The 8,308-nt window shown below is 38.9% G+C and overlaps 1 pseudogene; it reads right to left on the bottom strand.

Annotated features, from left to right (window-relative positions):
- Positions 1-3,160: 3,160 nt before the first annotated feature.
- On the bottom strand, positions 3,161-3,260 carry LOC113362366 (annotated as a pseudogene).
- Positions 3,261-8,308: the final 5,048 nt, after the last annotated feature.

Here is an 8,308-nt window from a genome sequence, read left to right as displayed (position 1 = left end):
AAAAGCATTCCTTAGTGTTTATGAGTTAAGTTCAGAAATCATCTTTAGATATATAACCTATACAAGTTTGCAGACTAAGTTCGCGGACTTGAAGTACTGGAAAGAGTTTTCAAACTCCAGCACAAATTCTCGGGTTCGAGAGCTTCGCTGGTTCGAGGACTTGGTTCGCGGACTTGGCTCACGCAAAATAGTTTGATAACTGATAGACACATTTTTGTGTCCGATTTGTCTCGATTCTATATATTGTTAGGGCTCATTTTGTGCTTATTATGGTGTTTTATTTATTTGTAGGTATTTTTGGCCAATAAACATTTTTGGAAAAAATTGGCTCGAAAAGTTGTCGGAAAGCACTCGGAGGACACTTGTTATTCGGACCCCCAGTTTGGATAAGGGGCGCCCCCAGGACACCCCTTAAGGAAGCTGCTAAAGGAACCCCTACTCTGGTTAGGGGGCATCCCTGTTCTTCCCTATTTGAACAGAAAATTGGCGGGAAATATTTGGCAGTTGAGAACAAAATTAGGGTTCATATTTTGGAGGGGTTTACATGAGATTCAATCTCGGATTTGTGTTGGGCTGGACTCAAGTTAACCAAACAGGGTTGGTAATAGATTTTGTTTTGATCGAATTTGGTTGAATCATCGAGATGACTCAAAACAAGTACATGAGTTTCTCGGGTCTCTGTTACATTGGTTTGGAGGAGTTTTAGTCGAGTTTGCTCGTGGGATTAATTGGTAAATTGAAAGAACATCTTCCCAGAGATTCGACTATATCTTAGAGAGAGTTTGGAAGAGTAGAAACAACTGAGATGCGTAAACAGATGGGTTCCAGAGACGTGTAGAAAAGAGAAACAAAAGTCCGAGACTTTTGGTGGAGGGAAGTGGAAGATTTCTCGGGATTTAATCGTTCTGTGAAGTATAAAAATGCTGGGATGAGTCACAAAAAGAGGTACGAAACCTTAGGAGAAGTTTAGAGCAGAATAGAGAGCTCCAGAGATCGAGTTGCAGGAAAAATACAATATTCTGCTGCTGCTGCTGAAGAGGAAGAACACGAAGAACATATTACACCCAATAGCAGTCGTTATATTACTACAGCAGATCACTATCGTTGTTTAACAGTCTTAAAATCCTGTAACAATGACGTTTGTAACACACTTACGGCGTTGCAAATTTCTGTGTTATTACCTTCTCTTCTTTTTAATCATCTTTTGAGCCATAAACAATTATTTTGAGATCATGATTAATATGAGGAGCTAAACCCCATTGCTGAGGCGATAGAGGAAGCTATTTTTCCAACAAAAAGTGGTACAATCTATTGTATTTAATTTATTGCAATTATTATTATGATTATTTGTCTTGAACTATTATTTAATATGATTTTTATCTGAGTGATTGTGATCTATTTTGATGGAGTATGCTTAGTTTATAGACTCTTGATGCTTCATACTTGGTATTTACAATTATTACTTTTGAAAATCTATTAGTTGCAATATTTTAGAATCAAATTAAACGAGAAAATTGCACGAATATAATATTTGGACCAAATCACTTTGAACTTGGAAAATAGTGGAATCTTAGCCTCAGTGTTCTTTTAATATTGATACCAACTTTGTCAGTGTTTGTTATAATTATTAGTGAGTTTTCTATCTGGTTTTGAAATTAAGTCTAAATCATCCTTCACAAGTTCGAGAATCGAATCACTTTTTACCGTTATCTACAAATCACATCAATTTTTGGCGCCGCTGCCGGGGAACAAACCCGGGTCACCCGCGTGACAGGTGGGAATACATACCGCTATAAATAAAAAATTTGTATTAGGGTTTATTATTTTTGTAATTTTTCTTTTCTTTTTGGACTTTTGGACTTTGGGACATTATTTTTTTATTACCCTACGGAAGGGTACTTTAAATATAAACTGTTTGCAGAGAAGGAGGACAATTACGGTATTTTCTCTGCACCTTGGGTTCGTACACTTGATATCGGAGTCAGTGCCCGAGTCGATTACAACCGATTCATCCCCCGTCTGGAACGGGAGGTAAGATTCCAAACACTCGTGAATCCCCTGTTAGCGAGTTGCTGGACTCCTTCGTATGCATATATGTTGAGGACTGAATACGGACATTTATTTTTCTAGTAAAGGGCAAGGCCTGGCTATACAAGATAAGGGTTCGTATTTCATCACCGTTCTCTTCTTGCCCGCTTTAGGAACACGTAACCTACGCGAACCTAAGCCTTAAAATTTTGACTAGAACGAGACCAATAAGGTAATGAGCTTATAGGAAAGTCGTCCAGAAGGATTGTATTGGGTATTTTTTTATCTTAACTCAAAGTTCAGTAAGATTAATGGAAGTCGATTAGAGTCGCCTTGTAACCCAGGGAAGCGTTTGCCACAGAGGTGGGGGTATCAAAGCTCCTCAGAGCTTTTCTCACTTCTCTTCGACTTACTTTATTTGGATCGTCCTACGAGGTTTTATAAAATTGTACCTAGTTGCCTCTTGGAAGAGTAGAAGCTGGTCTAGAAACAATCTAAGTGGAGCCATCATGCTTTTTGTTTGATAGAAATCAATAGGTTTGATTTGGTTGAGTTGGCCTTGATCTGTGTTTGCTTACCCTTACAATTTATAAAATTCTATTGTATGCCTGAACGTAAAAGAGACGCACTAGGTAGATTAGTTAAAGAGAAACCTAGTAGTTCTAAGCGTCTCGATTACCTTAATCTAGATAGTACGACTTTTGAAGAGTCTGTTTTTGAACGTCCTTTGACTGAGGAGATAATCCCCGTTGCTCCGATAACGCCAGAAATGACAACTTTGAAAGCTTTGTTGAATCCAACTAGGACTACTCGTCCCTCATGTATCAGGTTAGCTGAGACGGAAGCAACTTATGAACTTAAACCTGGGACCTTACAGCTACTCCCATCTTTTTAGGGAAAGAAAATGAAAACCCCTATTTCCATGTTAGGGACTTTGAGGAAATTTTTAGTACCCTTAGGATTAGAAACCTAGATGATGATGCTTTGAAACTTAGGTTATTCCCCTTTTCCCTGAAAGATAAAGCTAAATCGTGGCTATATAGTTTGGCTTCAGGGTCGATCGAAACATATGAACAACTTACATCTGCCTTTTTGAACAAGTTTTTCCCTAGGCACAAAACATCGTCTATTAGGACGCAAATCTGCACGTTTTCTCAACAGGAGGGAGAAACTTTGTATAGGTATTTGGAAAGGTTCAATGATTTATTAGCCCAATGTCCTCATCATGGTTTAGAGAAGGTTAAGTTAGTTCAGATCCTTTATGAGGGTTTAGATTATCCCACCACAACCACAGTAGAATCTATGTGTACTGGTGGATTTGAGAACCAAACAGTTGATGACGCGATGACATATTTGCATGAAGTCGCCGAAAAGACCCAACAATGGGAATGTAGTAGGGGACCCCAGAAAACAATTCTTCTCGGCAGAGGAAACGTTAATAGGGTAGAAGGAGGCTATGAATCAGATGCCAAAATTGTTGCTATAGCGAAAAGGTTAGATGATTTAGAAGTGGGTAACACTAGTGGTATATTGGAGCCTTTTTGGGAAGGCCAGAATAATGAAGAGCAATCCAATGCTATATATAATAACACTAGGTTTGATAATCGTCAGAAGTTTGACCCATATTCAGAAACCTATAATCCTGGTTGGAGAAACCATCCGAACTTTTCATGGTCTAAGGGCCAGAGTCAGGGTCAGTCTAATAATTCTAATGCTCCCCCAGGTTTTGGCTACACTAGGAATACATCAGGCCCAAAAAATAAAATGACTATCTTAGAGGAATCTATTAAGATGTTAGCAAAAACTCAGGAAATGTTAGGACAGAGCCATGTTAGTTTTCAACAGGAAACCAAGCAGAATTTTCAAACTAATGCTCAGAGCCTTGTTAAGTTAGAACTTCAAGTCGGCCAAATAGCTAAGACCTTAAGTGAGAGAGATAATGGTAGGTTCCCTATTCAGACTAAAGAGGAGTTCATGAAGTAGGTACAAAACCATCGAATCAATTGAATGCTATTAGAACCTTTAGGAGTGGTAGAATAGTAGACAATCAGGTAACCATGCCCGATAGTGAACATACTGTAGTTCACCCCTCAGGACCACTAGCTAAGAAAAGTGATAAAATTTCTGATGATGCCAACTCAGTTCCTGAGAGGTCTGGTTCTGTGCCTAGAGCCCCATTTCCTCAGCTATTAGTACCAACAAAGAAGGAATCGAACTTTAATGACATATTGGAGGTTTTTAAGCAAGTTACCATGAACCTTCCTTTATTAGATGCAATTAGGAAAATTCCTAATTATGCCAAGTTCCTTAAGGATATGTGTACACGAAAGCAAAAACTTAGCGTCCATAAGAAAGCCTTTTTAGCTAGTTACGTAAGTTCAATTATTCAAAACACTACCACTCCAAAGTACAAAGACCCAGGTTCCCCTACCAGTGCTTGTACAATAGGTAAACACTGGGTAGAAAAAGCTTTACTTGACTTAGGAGCCAGTGTGAACCTACTTCCGTACCTTGTGTACTTACAGCTAGGACTTGGTGAAATGAAACCTACTCAGATAACACTGCAGTTAGATGATAGGTCTGTTAAAATTCCTCGAGGTGTTATTGAGGATATCCTTATTGAGGTCGACAAGTTTATCTATCCAGTGGATTTAGTGGTCCTAGATACTCAACCTGTCCCTGACCCAGAGAACCAGATACCTGTGATTTTAGGTCGCCCGTTTTTAGCTACGTCGAATGCGATCATTAACTGTCGAAATGGTGTGATGAATTTATCTTTTGATAATATGACTATAGAGACGAACATTTTTAATGTCAGTAAGCTACCTTATGAGCTAGATGACACATGTGTTGAAGAGGTGAACATGATAGAAGCCTTAGTTCAGAAGTCATTACCAAACATTTTATTTGAAGACCCATTAGAAAGTTGTCTATCCCATTTTGGTTTAGATTTTAATGACGATAGCACTATTGAACAAGTGAATGCTCTATTAGATTCTACCCCTGTGTTAGACACTGATAGATGGAAATCTAGGTTCGAAACTTTTACCAGTTTCTGAGACTACCCTAATTCCTTCTTTAGAAGAGCCCCCAAAGTTGGACCTTAAACCACTACCCGATACTCTAAATTATGTGTTTTTAGGCCCATCTGATACTTTACATGTGATTGTAGATTCCGATTTGGATAGTGATCAGGAAAGTAGGCTAGTAAAAGTACTTCAAGACAATAAGGAAGCTTTAGGGTGGACTATATCAAACATTAAGGGTATAAGTCCTACTGTGTGTACGCATCAGATTCATTTAGAGGAAGACTCCAAACCTTCTAGGGAGATGCAACGTCGACTGAACCCTAACATGAAAGAGGTAGTTCGAAAAAGAGGTGCTTAAGTTGTTAGATGCGGGTATTATTTACCCAATTTCAGACAGTAAGTGGGTCAGCCCTGTTCAGGTTGCCCCCAAGAAATCAGGTATCACTGTAGACCAGAACGATAATGATGAATTAATCCCAACCCGAGTGACCACGGGATGGCGTGTGTGTATTGACTATAGGAAATTGAACAAGGTCACAAGGAAGGATCACTTTCCCCTTCCTTTTATCGACCAAATGCTAGAACGATTAGCTGGACATAGTCACTATTGCTTCTTAGATGGCTACTCCGGTTATAATCAGATCATTGTTGCCCCAGAAGACCAAGAGAAAACCAATTTTACCTGTCCCTTTGGTACCTTTGCGTATAGACGCATGCCTTTCGGGTTATGTAATGCCCCTGCGACTTTTCAGCGTTGTATGATGAGCATATTTTCTGATATGGTAGAACGGTTTTAGAGGTCTTTATGGATGGTTTTTCAGTATTTGGTTCATCTTTTGATGAGTTCTTGCATCATTTGACATTAGTGTTGACTAGGTGTAAGGAAAAGAATTTAGTGCTTAATTGGGAAAAATGCCATTTCATGGTTGAATCAGGAATTGTCTTAGGACACATCGTTTCTTCAAAGGGTATAGAGGTAGACAAAGCCAAAATTGACCTTATTAAGACTCTACAGGTCCCAAAAATCGTAAAAGATATTAGGTCATTCTTAGGGCATGCAGGTTTTTACCGTCGATTCATTAAGGATTTTAGCTTGATTTCTAGACCTCTTTGCAATTTGCTTGCAAAAGGTGTTAAGTTTGTCTTTGATGATGCTTGCTTAAAGGCTTTTGATAAGCTTAAAACTTTACTCACTACTGCCCCGATAGTCCAGGTACCTAACTGGAACCTACCTTTTGAAATTATGTGTGATGCTTCAGATTATGCTATAGGCGTTGTGCTAGGTCAGCGAGAAAACAAATTACTCCATGTGATTTACTATGCTAGAAAAACTCTGAATGATGGCCAAATGAACTATACAACTACCGAGAAGGAATTTCTAGCCATCGTGTTTTCCTTGGATAAGTTTAGATCCTATTTATTAGGTTCTAAGATCGTAATCTATACTGATCATGCTGCTTTGAAATACCTTTTGTCTAAGAAGGATACCAAACCTAGATTGATTAGATGGATCCTTTTGATATAAGAATTTTTTCCAGACATTAGAGACAAAACGGGTGCAGAGAATGTGGTAGCAGACCACTTGTCTAGGCTAGTTGTTAGTTCCCCTAATAATTCCCTTCCTATAAGGGATAGTTTTCCTGATGAACAATTGTTCTCTGTTTCCCAATCACCTTGGTATGAAAATATAGTGAATTATCTTGTTACTGGTCGAATGCCTCAACATTGGGGTAAGCAAGATCGTTCTAGGTTTTTAGCCGAGGTTAAGCATTTCTTTTGGGACGATCCTTATATGTTTAAGTATTGTCCCGACCAGATTATTAGGAGATGTGTATCTGAGAGTGACCAGTCTAGTATTATCTCCTTTTGTCATGAACATGCATGTGGGGGTCATTTTAGTGCTAAGAAGACTACTGCTAAGATTTTGCAGTGTGGATTTTACTGGCCTTCGTTATTTAAAGATTCCCATATTCATTGTGTTTCTGGTGAGCGTTGCCAGAAGTTAGGAACCATTTCCCGTAGAAATATGATGCCTTTGAACCCTATTTTAGTGATTGAGGTCTTTGATGTGTGGGGAATTGATTTTATGGGTCCATTTCCTATTTCGTTTGGTTATCTTTACATACTTGTCGCAGTAGACTATGTGTCTAAGTGGGTTGAGGCGGTTCCGTGTAAAACAAATGACCCCAGGGTCGTAGTCCAGTTTTTGAAAGAGAATATACTTACATGTTTTGGTACGCCGCGAGCTATAATTAGTGATGGAGGTTCACACTTTTGTAATAGACCGTTTGCTCTTTTAATGAAACAATACGGTATTACCCATAAAGTAGCAACCCCATATCACCCTCAGACTAGTGGTCAGGTAGAGGTTTCCAATAGGTAAATTAAACATATTCTAGAGAAAACAGATAATCCAAATAGGAAAGACTAGTCGTCGAGGCTTACTGATGCCTTATAGGCTTACCGTACTGCGTTTAAGACACCCATTGGAATGTCACCCTATCTTTTAGTATTTGGCAAGGCATGTCACCTGCCTATTGAGTTAGAGCATCGAGCCTATTGGGCTATTAAGAACTTAAACTTTTCACTTGACAAGGCAGGAGCTCAAAGAAAGATCCAGCTCAATGAGTTGGACGATATTTGTAGAGATGCATACGATAGTGCTAAGGAGTATAAGAACAAAATGAAACTTGCGCATGATAGGAATATTTTACGAAAGTCATTTTCTCCAGGTCAAAAAGTTCTTCTATATGACACTCAGTTGCATCTATTCCCCGGGAAGTTGCGCTCTCGATGGACCGGTCCTTTTGTGGTCCGTACTGTTTTTTCTCATGGCGTTGTTGAGATTGAGACACCATATGGTAGTAGTTCTTCGAAGGTTAACGGTCAGCGATTGAAGCCCTTTATAGAGCCTATTCCTACAGGTGATGTTGAGGAGGTCCCTCTGGAGGACCTTGTTTACCTTGATTGACCATCGAGGCGATTTTGTATGTTGTATATTATTTTTGTAGGTTTTTGGTTACACTTCCCCCAGGTACTATCTTTCCGACTTCTCTCTTTACTATTTCCTCATGTTACTTATATTTTTGTATTGTTCTTTAATTAGAAACATTGAGGACAATGTTAGATTTAATTTTGGGGGTGGGGTAGAACTTTTTGTTACCTTTTCGTTGCAATAAATAAACTCCAGAGCCTAGAAATTTATCCTTATTAAGGATGGAACTACCCAATCTAAGTGGATGGAAGCATTT

Source organism: Papaver somniferum, chromosome 3 (assembly GCF_003573695.1).
Source record: "Papaver somniferum cultivar HN1 chromosome 3, ASM357369v1, whole genome shotgun sequence".
In the NCBI taxonomy this organism is placed as follows: Eukaryota; Viridiplantae; Streptophyta; class Magnoliopsida; order Ranunculales; family Papaveraceae; genus Papaver; species Papaver somniferum.
Note: the sequence above shows the minus strand (reverse complement) of the source record. Positions and strands in the feature narration are given on the sequence as shown.